The sequence below is a fragment of the Aquarana catesbeiana genome, linkage group LG03, assembly GCF_042186555.1.
Source record: "Aquarana catesbeiana isolate 2022-GZ linkage group LG03, ASM4218655v1, whole genome shotgun sequence".
NCBI classification, from domain to species: domain Eukaryota; kingdom Metazoa; phylum Chordata; class Amphibia; order Anura; family Ranidae; genus Aquarana; species Aquarana catesbeiana.
Window position 1 is genome coordinate 302,556,463 of NC_133326.1, and position 16,820 is coordinate 302,573,282.

The window sequence follows — 16,820 nt, forward strand, 5'->3', positions numbered from 1 at the left end:
ACCTTTCGTGTGTGAGGCGAACGTGATTACCACTACACCACAGAAACCCACCACGATAGGCCTTTTCCGGTTGGAGGGTCGGAGGTTGGGGTCACCGTATTAGCTATTATTTGTTTCTGGTTATTTAAAAACCTGAGTTCAGTTTACCATCCTTGCAAATGATACTCTTGAGTAATGAAGAAAACAAGGAAGAAAGCCCATTTCAGATGCCTAGCTTGATACAAATACCATCCTCAAAACAGCCAGCACTGGCAAGATAGACTGAGTCATGGATATCACCTCTAGCTGTTCCACACACTTTTCTCACCAGATCAGAGGAAAACATACACCAATGGTCGTTAGGTTTTCCAACTCAGCTGACTAAGCAGGAGAGCCAAAGTCCGCATTCCTATTGCCTTTGGGTCCAGAAAACAAGTTTTCCTAAACACTTACAGCGATGGTCAGCAGGTTTTACTAGTCAGCTTTTACAGAGTCTGCACTATAGGCACTGCAGCAAAACTTTGCCTGTGTAGGACCAGCAAACCAGCTCACCTAACATCTTCAGGCAAGGGTTTTCAATTTCTCCTGGTCGACTTATAAACAGTGAAGAAAAGGAGCTCCCAGTGAAGGTGTTGCACCTAAACTGTGCTTTATATTGGCAGATTTCACTTACGGCTGCAAGAGGGGCATGGTGTGGCAAGAGCTTTGAGTGTGCCTGACTGTGAAAAAGTTCATCACCAAATGATACTCTTGAGTAATGAAGAAAACAAGGAAGAAAGCCCATTTCAGATGCCTAGCTTGATACAAATACCATCCTCAAAACAGCCAGTACTGGCAAGATAGACTGAGTCATGGATATCACCTCTAGCTGTTCCACACACTTTTCTCACCAGATCAGAGGAAAACATACACCAATGGTCGTTAGGTTTTCCAACTCAGCTGACTAAGCAGGAGAGCCAAAGTTCGCATTCCTATTGCCTTTGGGTCCAGAAAACAAGTTTTCCTAAACACTTACAGCGATGGTCAGCAGGTTTTACTAGTCAGCTATTACAGAGTCTGCACTATAGGCACTGCAGCAAAACTTTGCCTGTGTAGGACCAGCAAACAAGCTCACCTAACATCTTCAGGCAAGGGTCTTCAATTTCTCCTGGTCGACTTATAAACAGTGAAGAAAAAGAGCTCCCAGTGAAGGTGTTGCACCTAAACTGTGCTTTATATTGGCAGATTTCACTTACGGCTGCAAGAGGGGCATGGTGTGGCAAGAGCTTTGAGTGTGCCTGACTGTGAAAAAGTTAAAGGTAAGCACTGTTTCTGCCCGGTTTCGAACCGGGGACCTTTCGCGTGTGAGGCAAACGTGATAACCACTACACTACAGAAACCTATTCATGCTGCTTTGTTGGGCCTTGCAAGTGGAAAGTCTACTCTAAAGTAGAATGCTTGAAAAGGGTTGCTGAAAGCGATATTGTAGCAAAAAGCACTAGCGTGTGCACAGTGTTTCTGCCCGGTTTCGAACCGGGGACCTTTCGCGTGTTAGGCGAACGTGATAACCACTACACTACAGAAACCCATTCTTGCATATTTTTTGTGCCTTGCAAACCGAAAGTCTACGCTAAAGTACAATGCTTGAAAGGGGGTGATGAAAGCGACATTGTGGCAAAAAGCACTAGCGTGTGCACAGTGTTTATGCCCGGTTTCTAACTGGGGACCTTTCGTGTGTGAGGCGAACGTGGTAACCACTACACCACAGAAACCCACCACGATAGGCCTTTTCCGGTTGGAGGGTCGGAGGTTGGGGTCACCGTATTAGCTATTATTTGTTTCTGGTTATTTAAAAACCTGAGTTCAGTTTACCATCCTTGCAAATGATACTCTTGAGTAATGAAGAAAACAAGGAAGAAAGCCCATTTCAGATGCCTAGCTTGATACAAATACCATCCTCAAAACAGCCAGTACTGGCAAGATAGACTGAGTCATGGATATCACCTCTAGCTGTTCCACACACTTTTCTCACCAGATCAGAGGAAAACATACACCAATGGTCGTTAGGTTTTCCAACTCAGCTGACTAAGCAGGAGAGCCAAAGTCCGCATTCCTATTGCCTTTGGGTCCAGAAAACAAGTTTTCCTAAACACTTACAGCGATGGTCAGCAGGTTTTACTAGTCAGCTATTACAGAGTCTGCACTATAGGCACTGCAGCAAAACTTTGCCTGTGTAGGACCAGCAAACCAGCTCACCTAACATCTTCAGGCAAGGGTCTTCAATTTCTCCTGGTCGACTTATAAACAGTGAAGAAAAAGAGCTCCCAGTGAAGGTGTTGCACCTAAACTGTGCTTTATATTGGCAGATTTCACTTACGGCTGCAAGAGGGGCATGGTGTGGCAAGAGCTTTGAGTGTGATTGACTGTGAAAAAGTTAAAGGTAAGCACTGTTTCTGCCCGGTTTCGAACCGGGGACCTTTCGCGTGTGAGGCGAACGTGATAACCACTACACTACAGAAACCCATTCATGCTGCTTTGTTGGGCCTTGCAAGTGGAAAGTCTACTCTAAAGTAGAATGCTTGAAAAGGGTTGCTGAAAGCGATATTGTAGCAAAAAGCACTAGCGTGTGCACAGTGTTTCTGCCCGGTTTCGAACCGGGGACCTTTCGCGTGTTAGGCGAACGTGATAACCACTACACTACAGAAACCCATTCTTGCAGATTTTTTGTGCCTTGCAAACCGAAAGTCTACGCTAAAGTAAAATGCTTGAAAGGGGGTGATGAAAGCGACATTGTGGCAAAAAGCACTAGCGTGTGCACAGTGTTTCTGCCCGGTTTCTAACTGGGGACCTTTCGTGTGTGAGGCGAACGTGATAACCACTACACCACAGAAACCCACCACGATAGGCCTTTTCCGGTTGGAGGGTCGGAGGTTGGGGTCACCGTATTAGCTATTATTTGTTTCTGGTTATTTAAAAACCTGAGTTCAGTTTACCATCCTTGCAAATGATACTCTTGAGTAATGAAGAAAACAAGGAAGAAAGCCCATTTCAGATGCCTAGCTTGATACAAATACCATCCTCAAAACAGCCAGCACTGGCAAGATAGACTGAGTCATGGATATCACCTCTAGCTGTTCCACACACTTTTCTCACCAGATCAGAGGAAAACATACACCAATGGTCGTTAGGTTTTCCAACTCAGCTGACTAAGCAGGAGAGCCAAAGTCCGCATTCCTATTGCCTTTGGGTCCAGAAAACAAGTTTTCCTAAACACTTACAGCGATGGTCAGCAGGTTTTACTAGTCAGCTTTTACAGAGTCTGCACTATAGGCACTGCAGCAAAACTTTGCCTGTGTAGGACCAGCAAACCAGCTCACCTAACATCTTCAGGCAAGGGTTTTCAATTTCTCCTGGTCGACTTATAAACAGTGAAGAAAAGGAGCTCCCAGTGAAGGTGTTGCACCTAAACTGTGCTTTATATTGGCAGATTTCACTTACGGCTGCAAGAGGGGCATGGTGTGGCAAGAGCTTTGAGTGTGCCTGACTGTGAAAAAGTTCATCACCAAATGATACTCTTGAGTAATGAAGAAAACAAGGAAGAAAGCCCATTTCAGATGCCTAGCTTGATACAAATACCATCCTCAAAACAGCCAGTACTGGCAAGATAGACTGAGTCATGGATATCACCTCTAGCTGTTCCACACACTTTTCTCACCAGATCAGAGGAAAACATACACCAATGGTCGTTAGGTTTTCCAACTCAGCTGACTAAGCAGGAGAGCCAAAGTTCGCATTCCTATTGCCTTTGGGTCCAGAAAACAAGTTTTCCTAAACACTTACAGCGATGGTCAGCAGGTTTTACTAGTCAGCTATTACAGAGTCTGCACTATAGGCACTGCAGCAAAACTTTGCCTGTGTAGGACCAGCAAACAAGCTCACCTAACATCTTCAGGCAAGGGTCTTCAATTTCTCCTGGTCGACTTATAAACAGTGAAGAAAAAGAGCTCCCAGTGAAGGTGTTGCACCTAAACTGTGCTTTATATTGGCAGATTTCACTTACGGCTGCAAGAGGGGCATGGTGTGGCAAGAGCTTTGAGTGTGCCTGACTGTGAAAAAGTTAAAGGTAAGCACTGTTTCTGCCCGGTTTCGAACCGGGGACCTTTCGCGTGTGAGGCAAACGTGATAACCACTACACTACAGAAACCTATTCATGCTGCTTTGTTGGGCCTTGCAAGTGGAAAGTCTACTCTAAAGTAGAATGCTTGAAAAGGGTTGCTGAAAGCGATATTGTAGCAAAAAGCACTAGCGTGTGCACAGTGTTTCTGCCCGGTTTCGAACCGGGGACCTTTCGCGTGTTAGGCGAACGTGATAACCACTACACTACAGAAACCCATTCTTGCATATTTTTTGTGCCTTGCAAACCGAAAGTCTACGCTAAAGTACAATGCTTGAAAGGGGGTGATGAAAGCGACATTGTGGCAAAAAGCACTAGCATGTGCACAGTGTTTATGCCCGGTTTCTAACTGGGGACCTTTCGTGTGTGAGGCGAACGTGGTAACCACTACACCACAGAAACCCACCACGATAGGCCTTTTCCGGTTGGAGGGTCGGAGGTTGGGGTCACCGTATTAGCTATTATTTGTTTCTGGTTATTTAAAAACCTGAGTTCAGTTTACCATCCTTGCAAATGATACTCTTGAGTAATGAAGAAAACAAGGAAGAAAGCCCATTTCAGATGCCTAGCTTGATACAAATACCATCCTCAAAACAGCCAGTACTGGCAAGATAGACTGAGTCATGGATATCACCTCTAGCTGTTCCACACACTTTTCTCACCAGATCAGAGGAAAACATACACCAATGGTCGTTAGGTTTTCCAACTCAGCTGACTAAGCAGGAGAGCCAAAGTCCGCATTCCTATTGCCTTTGGGTCCAGAAAACAAGTTTTCCTAAACACTTACAGCGATGGTCAGCAGGTTTTACTAGTCAGCTATTACAGAGTCTGCACTATAGGCACTGCAGCAAAACTTTGCCTGTGTAGGACCAGCAAACCAGCTCACCTAACATCTTCAGGCAAGGGTCTTCAATTTCTCCTGGTCGACTTATAAACAGTGAAGAAAAAGAGCTCCCAGTGAAGGTGTTGCACCTAAACTGTGCTTTATATTGGCAGATTTCACTTACGGCTGCAAGAGGGGCATGGTGTGGCAAGAGCTTTGAGTGTGCCTGACTGTGAAAAAGTTAAAGGTAAGCACTGTTTCTGCCCGGTTTCGAACCGGGGACCTTTCGCGTGTGAGGCGAACGTGATAACCACTACACTACAGAAACCTATTCATGCTGCTTTGTTGGGCCTTGCAAGTGGAAAGTCTACTCTAAAGTAGAATGCTTTAAAAGGGTTGCTGAAAGCGATATTGTAGCAAAAAGCACTAGCGCGTGCACAGTGTTTCTGCCCGGTTTCGAACCGGGGACCTTTCGCGTGTTAGGCGAACGTGATAACCACTACACTACAGAAACCCATTCTTGCAGATTTTTTGTGCCTTGCAAACCGAAAGTCTACGCTAAAGTACAATGCTTGAAAGGGGGTGATGAAAGCGACATTGTGGCAAAAAGCACTAGCGTGTGCACAGTGTTTATGCCCGGTTTCTAACTGGGGACCTTTCGTGTGTGAGGCGAACGTGGTAACCACTACACCACAGAAACCCACCACGATAGGCCTTTTCCGGTTGGAGGGTCGGAGGTTGGGGTCACCGTATTAGCTATTATTTGTTTCTGGTTATTTAAAAACCTGAGTTCAGTTTACCATCCTTGCAAATGATACTCTTGAGTAATGAAGAAAACAAGGAAGAAAGCCCATTTCAGATGCCTAGCTTGATACAAATACCATCCTCAAAACAGCCAGTACTGGCAAGATAGACTGAGTCATGGATATCACCTCTAGCTGTTCCACACACTTTTCTCACCAGATCAGAGGAAAACATACACCAATGGTCGTTAGGTTTTCCAACTCAGCTGACTAAGCAGGAGAGCCAAAGTCCGCATTCCTATTGCCTTTGGGTCCAGAAAACAAGTTTTCCTAAACACTTACAGCGATGGTCAGCAGGTTTTACTAGTCAGCTATTACAGAGTCTGCACTATAGGCACTGCAGCAAAACTTTGCCTGTGTAGGACCAGCAAACCAGCTCACCTAACATCTTCAGGCAAGGGTCTTCAATTTCTCCTGGTCGACTTATAAACAGTGAAGAAAAAGAGCTCCCAGTGAAGGTGTTGCACCTAAACTGTGCTTTATATTGGCAGATTTCACTTACGGCTGCAAGAGGGGCATGGTGTGGCAAGAGCTTTGAGTGTGCCTGACTGTGAAAAAGTTAAAGGTAAGCACTGTTTCTGCCCGGTTTCGAACCGGGGACCTTTCGCGTGTGAGGCGAACGTGATAACCACTACACTACAGAAACCTATTCATGCTGCTTTGTTGGGCCTTGCAAGTGGAAAGTCTACTCTAAAGTAGAATGCTTGAAAAGGGTTGCTGAAAGCGATATTGTAGCAAAAAGCACTAGCGCGTGCACAGTGTTTCTGCCCGGTTTCGAACCGGGGACCTTTCGCGTGTTAGGCGAACGTGATAACCACTACACTACAGAAACCCATTCTTGCAGATTTTTTGTGCCTTGCAAACCGAAAGTCTACGCTAAAGTACAATGCTTGAAAGGGGGTGATGAAAGCGACATTGTGGCAAAAAGCACTAGCGTGTGCACAGTGTTTATGCCCGGTTTCTAACTGGGGACCTTTCGTGTGTGAGGCGAACGTGGTAACCACTACACCACAGAAACCCACCACGATAGGCCTTTTCCGGTTGGAGGGTCGGAGGTTGGGGTCACCGTATTAGCTATTATTTGTTTCTGGTTATTTAAAAACCTGAGTTCAGTTTACCATCCTTGCAAATGATACTCTTGAGTAATGAAGAAAACAAGGAAGAAAGCCCATTTCAGATGCCTAGCTTGATACAAATACCATCCTCAAAACAGCCAGTACTGGCAAGATAGACTGAGTCATGGATATCACCTCTAGCTGTTCCACACACTTTTCTCACCAGATCAGAGGAAAACATACACCAATGGTCGTTAGGTTTTCCAACTCAGCTGACTAAGCAGGAGAGCCAAAGTCCGCATTCCTATTGCCTTTGGGTCCAGAAAACAAGTTTTCCTAAACACTTACAGCGATGGTCAGCAGGTTTTACTAGTCAGCTTTTACAGAGTCTGCACTATAGGCACTGCAGCAAAACTTTGCCTGTGTAGGACCAGCAAACCAGCTCACCTAACATCTTCAGGCAAGGGTTTTCAATTTCTCCTGGTCGACTTATAAACAGTGAAGAAAAGGAGCTCCCAGTGAAGGTGTTGCACCTAAACTGTGCTTTATATTGGCAGATTTCACTTACGGCTGCAAGAGGGGCATGGTGTGGCAAGAGCTTTGAGTGTGCCTGACTGTGAAAAAGTTCATCACCAAATGATACTCTTGAGTAATGAAGAAAACAAGGAAGAAAGCCCATTTCAGATGCCTAGCTTGATACAAATACCATCCTCAAAACAGCCAGTACTGGCAAGATAGACTGAGTCATGGATATCACCTCTAGCTGTTCCACACACTTTTCTCACCAGATCAGAGGAAAACATACACCAATGGTCGTTAGGTTTTCCAACTCAGCTGACTAAGCAGGAGAGCCAAAGTTCGCATTCCTATTGCCTTTGGGTCCAGAAAACAAGTTTTCCTAAACACTTACAGCGATGGTCAGCAGGTTTTACTAGTCAGCTATTACAGAGTCTGCACTATAGGCACTGCAGCAAAACTTTGCCTGTGTAGGACCAGCAAACAAGCTCACCTAACATCTTCAGGCAAGGGTCTTCAATTTCTCCTGGTCGACTTATAAACAGTGAAGAAAAAGAGCTCCCAGTGAAGGTGTTGCACCTAAACTGTGCTTTATATTGGCAGATTTCACTTACGGCTGCAAGAGGGGCATGGTGTGGCAAGAGCTTTGAGTGTGCCTGACTGTGAAAAAGTTAAAGGTAAGCACTGTTTCTGCCCGGTTTCGAACCGGGGACCTTTCGCGTGTGAGGCAAACGTGATAACCACTACACTACAGAAACCTATTCATGCTGCTTTGTTGGGCCTTGCAAGTGGAAAGTCTACTCTAAAGTAGAATGCTTGAAAAGGGTTGCTGAAAGCGATATTGTAGCAAAAAGCACTAGCGTGTGCACAGTGTTTCTGCCCGGTTTCGAACCGGGGACCTTTCGCGTGTTAGGCGAACGTGATAACCACTACACTACAGAAGCCCATTCTTGCAGATTTTTTGTGCCTTGCAAACCGAAAGTCTACGCTAAAGTACAATGCTTGAAAGGGGGTGATGAAAGCGACATTGTGGCAAAAAGCACTAGCGTGTGCACAGTGTTTATGCCCGGTTTCTAACTGGGGACCTTTCGTGTGTGAGGCGAACGTGGTAACCACTACACCACAGAAACCCACCACGATAGGCCTTTTCCGGTTGGAGGGTCGGAGGTTGGGGTCACCGTATTAGCTATTATTTGTTTCTGGTTATTTAAAAACCTGAGTTCAGTTTACCATCCTTGCAAATGATACTCTTGAGTAATGAAGAAAACAAGGAAGAAAGCCCATTTCAGATGCCTAGCTTGATACAAATACCATCCTCAAAACAGCCAGTACTGGCAAGATAGACTGAGTCATGGATATCACCTCTAGCTGTTCCACACACTTTTCTCACCAGATCAGAGGAAAACATACACCAATGGTCGTTAGGTTTTCCAACTCAGCTGACTAAGCAGGAGAGCCAAAGTCCGCATTCCTATTGCCTTTGGGTCCAGAAAACAAGTTTTCCTAAACACTTACAGCGATGGTCAGCAGGTTTTACTAGTCAGCTATTACAGAGTCTGCACTATAGGCACTGCAGCAAAACTTTGCCTGTGTAGGACCAGCAAACCAGCTCACCTAACATCTTCAGGCAAGGGTCTTCAATTTCTCCTGGTCGACTTATAAACAGTGAAGAAAAAGAGCTCCCAGTGAAGGTGTTGCACCTAAACTGTGCTTTATATTGGCAGATTTCACTTACGGCTGCAAGAGGGGCATGGTGTGGCAAGAGCTTTGAGTGTGCCTGACTGTGAAAAAGTTAAAGGTAAGCACTGTTTCTGCCCGGTTTCGAACCGGGGACCTTTCGCGTGTGAGGCGAACGTGATAACCACTACACTACAGAAACCTATTCATGCTGCTTTGTTGGGCCTTGCAAGTGGAAAGTCTACTCTAAAGTAGAATGCTTTAAAAGGGTTGCTGAAAGCGATATTGTAGCAAAAAGCACTAGCGCGTGCACAGTGTTTCTGCCCGGTTTCGAACCGGGGACCTTTCGCGTGTTAGGCGAACGTGATAACCACTACACTACAGAAACCCATTCTTGCAGATTTTTTGTGCCTTGCAAACCGAAAGTCTACGCTAAAGTACAATGCTTGAAAGGGGGTGATGAAAGCGACATTGTGGCAAAAAGCACTAGCGTGTGCACAGTGTTTATGCCCGGTTTCTAACTGGGGACCTTTCGTGTGTGAGGCGAACGTGGTAACCACTACACCACAGAAACCCACCACGATAGGCCTTTTCCGGTTGGAGGGTCGGAGGTTGGGGTCACCGTATTAGCTATTATTTGTTTCTGGTTATTTAAAAACCTGAGTTCAGTTTACCATCCTTGCAAATGATACTCTTGAGTAATGAAGAAAACAAGGAAGAAAGCCCATTTCAGATGCCTAGCTTGATACAAATACCATCCTCAAAACAGCCAGTACTGGCAAGATAGACTGAGTCATGGATATCACCTCTAGCTGTTCCACACACTTTTCTCACCAGATCAGAGGAAAACATACACCAATGGTCGTTAGGTTTTCCAACTCAGCTGACTAAGCAGGAGAGCCAAAGTCCGCATTCCTATTGCCTTTGGGTCCAGAAAACAAGTTTTCCTAAACACTTACAGCGATGGTCAGCAGGTTTTACTAGTCAGCTATTACAGAGTCTGCACTATAGGCACTGCAGCAAAACTTTGCCTGTGTAGGACCAGCAAACCAGCTCACCTAACATCTTCAGGCAAGGGTCTTCAATTTCTCCTGGTCGACTTATAAACAGTGAAGAAAAAGAGCTCCCAGTGAAGGTGTTGCACCTAAACTGTGCTTTATATTGGCAGATTTCACTTACGGCTGCAAGAGGGGCATGGTGTGGCAAGAGCTTTGAGTGTGCCTGACTGTGAAAAAGTTAAAGGTAAGCACTGTTTCTGCCCGGTTTCGAACCGGGGACCTTTCGCGTGTGAGGCGAACGTGATAACCACTACACTACAGAAACCTATTCATGCTGCTTTGTTGGGCCTTGCAAGTGGAAAGTCTACTCTAAAGTAGAATGCTTTAAAAGGGTTGCTGAAAGCGATATTGTAGCAAAAAGCACTAGCGCGTGCGCAGTGTTTCTGCCCGGTTTCGAACCGGGGACCTTTCGCGTGTTAGGCGAACGTGATAACCACTACACTACAGAAACCCATTCTTGCATATTTTTTGTGCCTTGCAAACCGAAAGTCTACGCTAAAGTACAATGCTTGAAAGGGGGTGATGAAAGCGACATTGTGGCAAAAAGCACTAGCGTGTGCACAGTGTTTATGCCCGGTTTCTAACTGGGGACCTTTCGTGTGTGAGGCGAACGTGGTAACCACTACACCACAGAAACCCACCACGATAGGCCTTTTCCGGTTGGAGGGTCGGAGGTTGGGGTCACCGTATTAGCTATTATTTGTTTCTGGTTATTTAAAAACCTGAGTTCAGTTTACCATCCTTGCAAATGATACTCTTGAGTAATGAAGAAAACAAGGAAGAAAGCCCATTTCAGATGCCTAGCTTGATACAAATACCATCCTCAAAACAGCCAGTACTGGCAAGATAGACTGAGTCATGGATATCACCTCTAGCTGTTCCACACACTTTTCTCACCAGATCAGAGGAAAACATACACCAATGGTCGTTAGGTTTTCCAACTCAGCTGACTAAGCAGGAGAGCCAAAGTCCGCATTCCTATTGCCTTTGGGTCCAGAAAACAAGTTTTCCTAAACACTTACAGCGATGGTCAGCAGGTTTTACTAGTCAGCTATTACAGAGTCTGCACTATAGGCACTGCAGCAAAACTTTGCCTGTGTAGGACCAGCAAACCAGCTCACCTAACATCTTCAGGCAAGGGTCTTCAATTTCTCCTGGTCGACTTATAAACAGTGAAGAAAAAGAGCTCCCAGTGAAGGTGTTGCACCTAAACTGTGCTTTATATTGGCAGATTTCACTTACGGCTGCAAGAGGGGCATGGTGTGGCAAGAGCTTTGAGTGTGCCTGACTGTGAAAAAGTTAAAGGTAAGCACTGTTTCTGCCCGGTTTCGAACCGGGGACCTTTCGCGTGTGAGGCGAACGTGATAACCACTACACTACAGAAACCTATTCATGCTGCTTTGTTGGGCCTTGCAAGTGGAAAGTCTACTCTAAAGTAGAATGCTTTAAAAGGGTTGCTGAAAGCGATATTGTAGCAAAAAGCACTAGCGCGTGCGCAGTGTTTCTGCCCGGTTTCGAACCGGGGACCTTTCGCGTGTTAGGCGAACGTGATAACCACTACACTACAGAAACCCATTCTTGCATATTTTTTGTGCCTTGCAAACCGAAAGTCTACGCTAAAGTACAATGCTTGAAAGGGGGTGATGAAAGCGACATTGTGGCAAAAAGCACTAGCGTGTGCACAGTGTTTATGCCCGGTTTCTAACTGGGGACCTTTCGTGTGTGAGGCGAACGTGGTAACCACTACACCACAGAAACCCACCACGATAGGCCTTTTCCGGTTGGAGGGTCGGAGGTTGGGGTCACCGTATTAGCTATTATTTGTTTCTGGTTATTTAAAAACCTGAGTTCAGTTTACCATCCTTGCAAATGATACTCTTGAGTAATGAAGAAAACAAGGAAGAAAGCCCATTTCAGATGCCTAGCTTGATACAAATACCATCCTCAAAACAGCCAGTACTGGCAAGATAGACTGAGTCATGGATATCACCTCTAGCTGTTCCACACACTTTTCTCACCAGATCAGAGGAAAACATACACCAATGGTCGTTAGGTTTTCCAACTCAGCTGACTAAGCAGGAGAGCCAAAGTCCGCATTCCTATTGCCTTTGGGTCCAGAAAACAAGTTTTCCTAAACACTTACAGCGATGGTCAGCAGGTTTTACTAGTCAGCTATTACAGAGTCTGCACTATAGGCACTGCAGCAAAACTTTGCCTGTGTAGGACCAGCAAACCAGCTCACCTAACATCTTCAGGCAAGGGTCTTCAATTTCTCCTGGTCGACTTATAAACAGTGAAGAAAAAGAGCTCCCAGTGAAGGTGTTGCACCTAAACTGTGCTTTATATTGGCAGATTTCACTTACGGCTGCAAGAGGGGCATGGTGTGGCAAGAGCTTTGAGTGTGCCTGACTGTGAAAAAGTTAAAGGTAAGCACTGTTTCTGCCCGGTTTCGAACCGGGGACCTTTCGCGTGTGAGGCGAACGTGATAACCACTACACTACAGAAACCTATTCATGCTGCTTTGTTGGGCCTTGCAAGTGGAAAGTCTACTCTAAAGTAGAATGCTTTAAAAGGGTTGCTGAAAGCGATATTGTAGCAAAAAGCACTAGCGCGTGCACAGTGTTTCTGCCCGGTTTCGAACCGGGGACCTTTCGCGTGTTAGGCGAACGTGATAACCACTACACTACAGAAACCCATTCTTGCATATTTTTTGTGCCTTGCAAACCGAAAGTCTACGCTAAAGTACAATGCTTGAAAGGGGGTGATGAAAGCGACATTGTGGCAAAAAGCACTAGCGTGTGCACAGTGTTTATGCCCGGTTTCTAACTGGGGACCTTTCGTGTGTGAGGCGAACGTGGTAACCACTACACCACAGAAACCCACCACGATAGGCCTTTTCCGGTTGGAGGGTCGGAGGTTGGGGTCACCGTATTAGCTATTATTTGTTTCTGGTTATTTAAAAACCTGAGTTCAGTTTACCATCCTTGCAAATGATACTCTTGAGTAATGAAGAAAACAAGGAAGAAAGCCCATTTCAGATGCCTAGCTTGATACAAATACCATCCTCAAAACAGCCAGTACTGGCAAGATAGACTGAGTCATGGATATCACCTCTAGCTGTTCCACACACTTTTCTCACCAGATCAGAGGAAAACATACACCAATGGTCGTTAGGTTTTCCAACTCAGCTGACTAAGCAGGAGAGCCAAAGTCCGCATTCCTATTGCCTTTGGGTCCAGAAAACAAGTTTTCCTAAACACTTACAGCGATGGTCAGCAGGTTTTACTAGTCAGCTATTACAGAGTCTGCACTATAGGCACTGCAGCAAAACTTTGCCTGTGTAGGACCAGCAAACCAGCTCACCTAACATCTTCAGGCAAGGGTCTTCAATTTCTCCTGGTCGACTTATAAACAGTGAAGAAAAAGAGCTCCCAGTGAAGGTGTTGCACCTAAACTGTGCTTTATATTGGCAGATTTCACTTACGGCTGCAAGAGGGGCATGGTGTGGCAAGAGCTTTGAGTGTGCCTGACTGTGAAAAAGTTAAAGGTAAGCACTGTTTCTGCCCGGTTTCGAACCGGGGACCTTTCGCGTGTGAGGCGAACGTGATAACCACTACACTACAGAAACCTATTCATGCTGCTTTGTTGGGCCTTGCAAGTGGAAAGTCTACTCTAAAGTAGAATGCTTTAAAAGGGTTGCTGAAAGCGATATTGTAGCAAAAAGCACTAGCGCGTGCGCAGTGTTTCTGCCCGGTTTCGAACCGGGGACCTTTCGCGTGTTAGGCGAACGTGATAACCACTACACTACAGAAACCCATTCTTGCATATTTTTTGTGCCTTGCAAACCGAAAGTCTACGCTAAAGTACAATGCTTGAAAGGGGGTGATGAAAGCGACATTGTGGCAAAAAGCACTAGCGTGTGCACAGTGTTTATGCCCGGTTTCTAACTGGGGACCTTTCGTGTGTGAGGCGAACGTGGTAACCACTACACCACAGAAACCCACCACGATAGGCCTTTTCCGGTTGGAGGGTCGGAGGTTGGGGTCACCGTATTAGCTATTATTTGTTTCTGGTTATTTAAAAACCTGAGTTCAGTTTACCATCCTTGCAAATGATACTCTTGAGTAATGAAGAAAACAAGGAAGAAAGCCCATTTCAGATGCCTAGCTTGATACAAATACCATCCTCAAAACAGCCAGTACTGGCAAGATAGACTGAGTCATGGATATCACCTCTAGCTGTTCCACACACTTTTCTCACCAGATCAGAGGAAAACATACACCAATGGTCGTTAGGTTTTCCAACTCAGCTGACTAAGCAGGAGAGCCAAAGTCCGCATTCCTATTGCCTTTGGGTCCAGAAAACAAGTTTTCCTAAACACTTACAGCGATGGTCAGCAGGTTTTACTAGTCAGCTATTACAGAGTCTGCACTATAGGCACTGCAGCAAAACTTTGCCTGTGTAGGACCAGCAAACCAGCTCACCTAACATCTTCAGGCAAGGGTCTTCAATTTCTCCTGGTCGACTTATAAACAGTGAAGAAAAAGAGCTCCCAGTGAAGGTGTTGCACCTAAACTGTGCTTTATATTGGCAGATTTCACTTACGGCTGCAAGAGGGGCATGGTGTGGCAAGAGCTTTGAGTGTGCCTGACTGTGAAAAAGTTAAAGGTAAGCACTGTTTCTGCCCGGTTTCGAACCGGGGACCTTTCGCGTGTGAGGCGAACGTGATAACCACTACACTACAGAAACCTATTCATGCTGCTTTGTTGGGCCTTGCAAGTGGAAAGTCTACTCTAAAGTAGAATGCTTTAAAAGGGTTGCTGAAAGCGATATTGTAGCAAAAAGCACTAGCGCGTGCACAGTGTTTCTGCCCGGTTTCGAACCGGGGACCTTTCGCGTGTTAGGCGAACGTGATAACCACTACACTACAGAAACCCATTCTTGCAGATTTTTTGTGCCTTGCAAACCGAAAGTCTACGCTAAAGTACAATGCTTGAAAGGGGGTGATGAAAGCGACATTGTGGCAAAAAGCACTAGCGTGTGCACAGTGTTTATGCCCGGTTTCTAACTGGGGACCTTTCGTGTGTGAGGCGAACGTGGTAACCACTACACCACAGAAACCCACCACGATAGGCCTTTTCCGGTTGGAGGGTCGGAGGTTGGGGTCACCGTATTAGCTATTATTTGTTTCTGGTTATTTAAAAACCTGAGTTCAGTTTACCATCCTTGCAAATGATACTCTTGAGTAATGAAGAAAACAAGGAAGAAAGCCCATTTCAGATGCCTAGCTTGATACAAATACCATCCTCAAAACAGCCAGTACTGGCAAGATAGACTGAGTCATGGATATCACCTCTAGCTGTTCCACACACTTTTCTCACCAGATCAGAGGAAAACATACACCAATGGTCGTTAGGTTTTCCAACTCAGCTGACTAAGCAGGAGAGCCAAAGTCCGCATTCCTATTGCCTTTGGGTCCAGAAAACAAGTTTTCCTAAACACTTACAGCGATGGTCAGCAGGTTTTACTAGTCAGCTATTACAGAGTCTGCACTATAGGCACTGCAGCAAAACTTTGCCTGTGTAGGACCAGCAAACCAGCTCACCTAACATCTTCAGGCAAGGGTCTTCAATTTCTCCTGGTCGACTTATAAACAGTGAAGAAAAAGAGCTCCCAGTGAAGGTGTTGCACCTAAACTGTGCTTTATATTGGCAGATTTCACTTACGGCTGCAAGAGGGGCATGGTGTGGCAAGAGCTTTGAGTGTGCCTGACTGTGAAAAAGTTAAAGGTAAGCACTGTTTCTGCCCGGTTTCGAACCGGGGACCTTTCGCGTGTGAGGCGAACGTGATAACCACTACACTACAGAAACCTATTCATGCTGCTTTGTTGGGCCTTGCAAGTGGAAAGTCTACTCTAAAGTAGAATGCTTGAAAAGGGTTGCTGAAAGCGATATTGTAGCAAAAAGCACTAGCGCGTGCACAGTGTTTCTGCCCGGTTTCGAACCGGGGACCTTTCGCGTGTTAGGCGAACGTGATAACCACTACACTACAGAAACCCATTCTTGCAGATTTTTTGTGCCTTGCAAACCGAAAGTCTACGCTAAAGTACAATGCTTGAAAGGGGGTGATGAAAGCGACATTGTGGCAAAAAGCACTAGCGTGTGCACAGTGTTTATGCCCGGTTTCTAACTGGGGACCTTTCGTGTGTGAGGCGAACGTGGTAACCACTACACCACAGAAACCCACCACGATAGGCCTTTTCCGGTTGGAGGGTCGGAGGTTGGGGTCACCGTATTAGCTATTATTTGTTTCTGGTTATTTAAAAACCTGAGTTCAGTTTACCATCCTTGCAAATGATACTCTTGAGTAATGAAGAAAACAAGGAAGAAAGCCCATTTCAGATGCCTAGCTTGATACAAATACCATCCTCAAAACAGCCAGTACTGGCAAGATAGACTGAGTCATGGATATCACCTCTAGCTGTTCCACACACTTTTCTCACCAGATCAGAGGAAAACATACACCAATGGTCGTTAGGTTTTCCAACTCAGCTGACTAAGCAGGAGAGCCAAAGTCCGCATTCCTATTGCCTTTGGGTCCAGAAAACAAGTTTTCCTAAACACTTACAGCGATGGTCAGCAGGTTTTACTAGTCAGCTATTACAGAGTCTGCACTATAGGCACTGCAGCAAAACTTTGCCTGTGTAGGACCAGCAAACCAGCTCACCTAACATCTTCAGGCAAGGGTCTTCAATTT

The 16,820-nt window shown here is 45.6% G+C and overlaps 10 non-coding genes across 10 annotated transcripts; all 10 read right to left on the reverse strand.

Annotated features, from left to right (window-relative positions):
• Window positions 1-2,406: 2,406 nt before the first annotated feature.
• On the reverse strand, window positions 2,407-2,479 carry TRNAV-CAC (transfer RNA valine (anticodon CAC)). Its single transcript has one exon. It is a non-coding gene; the product is annotated as a tRNA-Val (tRNA).
• Window positions 2,480-5,210: 2,731 nt separating this feature from the next.
• TRNAV-CAC (transfer RNA valine (anticodon CAC)) lies at window positions 5,211-5,283 on the reverse strand. The gene has a single exon. It is a non-coding gene; the product is annotated as a tRNA-Val (tRNA).
• Window positions 5,284-6,331: 1,048 nt separating this feature from the next.
• On the reverse strand, window positions 6,332-6,404 carry TRNAV-CAC (transfer RNA valine (anticodon CAC)). Its single transcript has one exon. It is a non-coding gene; the product is annotated as a tRNA-Val (tRNA).
• Window positions 6,405-9,135: 2,731 nt separating this feature from the next.
• On the reverse strand, window positions 9,136-9,208 carry TRNAV-CAC (transfer RNA valine (anticodon CAC)). Its single transcript has one exon. It is a non-coding gene; the product is annotated as a tRNA-Val (tRNA).
• Window positions 9,209-10,256: 1,048 nt separating this feature from the next.
• On the reverse strand, window positions 10,257-10,329 carry TRNAV-CAC (transfer RNA valine (anticodon CAC)). The gene has a single exon. It is a non-coding gene; the product is annotated as a tRNA-Val (tRNA).
• Window positions 10,330-11,377: 1,048 nt separating this feature from the next.
• TRNAV-CAC (transfer RNA valine (anticodon CAC)) lies at window positions 11,378-11,450 on the reverse strand. The gene has a single exon. It is a non-coding gene; the product is annotated as a tRNA-Val (tRNA).
• A 1,048-nt stretch (window positions 11,451-12,498) lies between these two features.
• Window positions 12,499-12,571, reverse strand: TRNAV-CAC (transfer RNA valine (anticodon CAC)). The gene has a single exon. It is a non-coding gene; the product is annotated as a tRNA-Val (tRNA).
• A 1,048-nt stretch (window positions 12,572-13,619) lies between these two features.
• Window positions 13,620-13,692, reverse strand: TRNAV-CAC (transfer RNA valine (anticodon CAC)). Its single transcript has one exon. It is a non-coding gene; the product is annotated as a tRNA-Val (tRNA).
• Window positions 13,693-14,740: 1,048 nt separating this feature from the next.
• On the reverse strand, window positions 14,741-14,813 carry TRNAV-CAC (transfer RNA valine (anticodon CAC)). The gene has a single exon. It is a non-coding gene; the product is annotated as a tRNA-Val (tRNA).
• Window positions 14,814-15,861: 1,048 nt separating this feature from the next.
• Window positions 15,862-15,934, reverse strand: TRNAV-CAC (transfer RNA valine (anticodon CAC)). Its single transcript has one exon. It is a non-coding gene; the product is annotated as a tRNA-Val (tRNA).
• Between the last annotated feature and the right edge of the window lie 886 nt (window positions 15,935-16,820).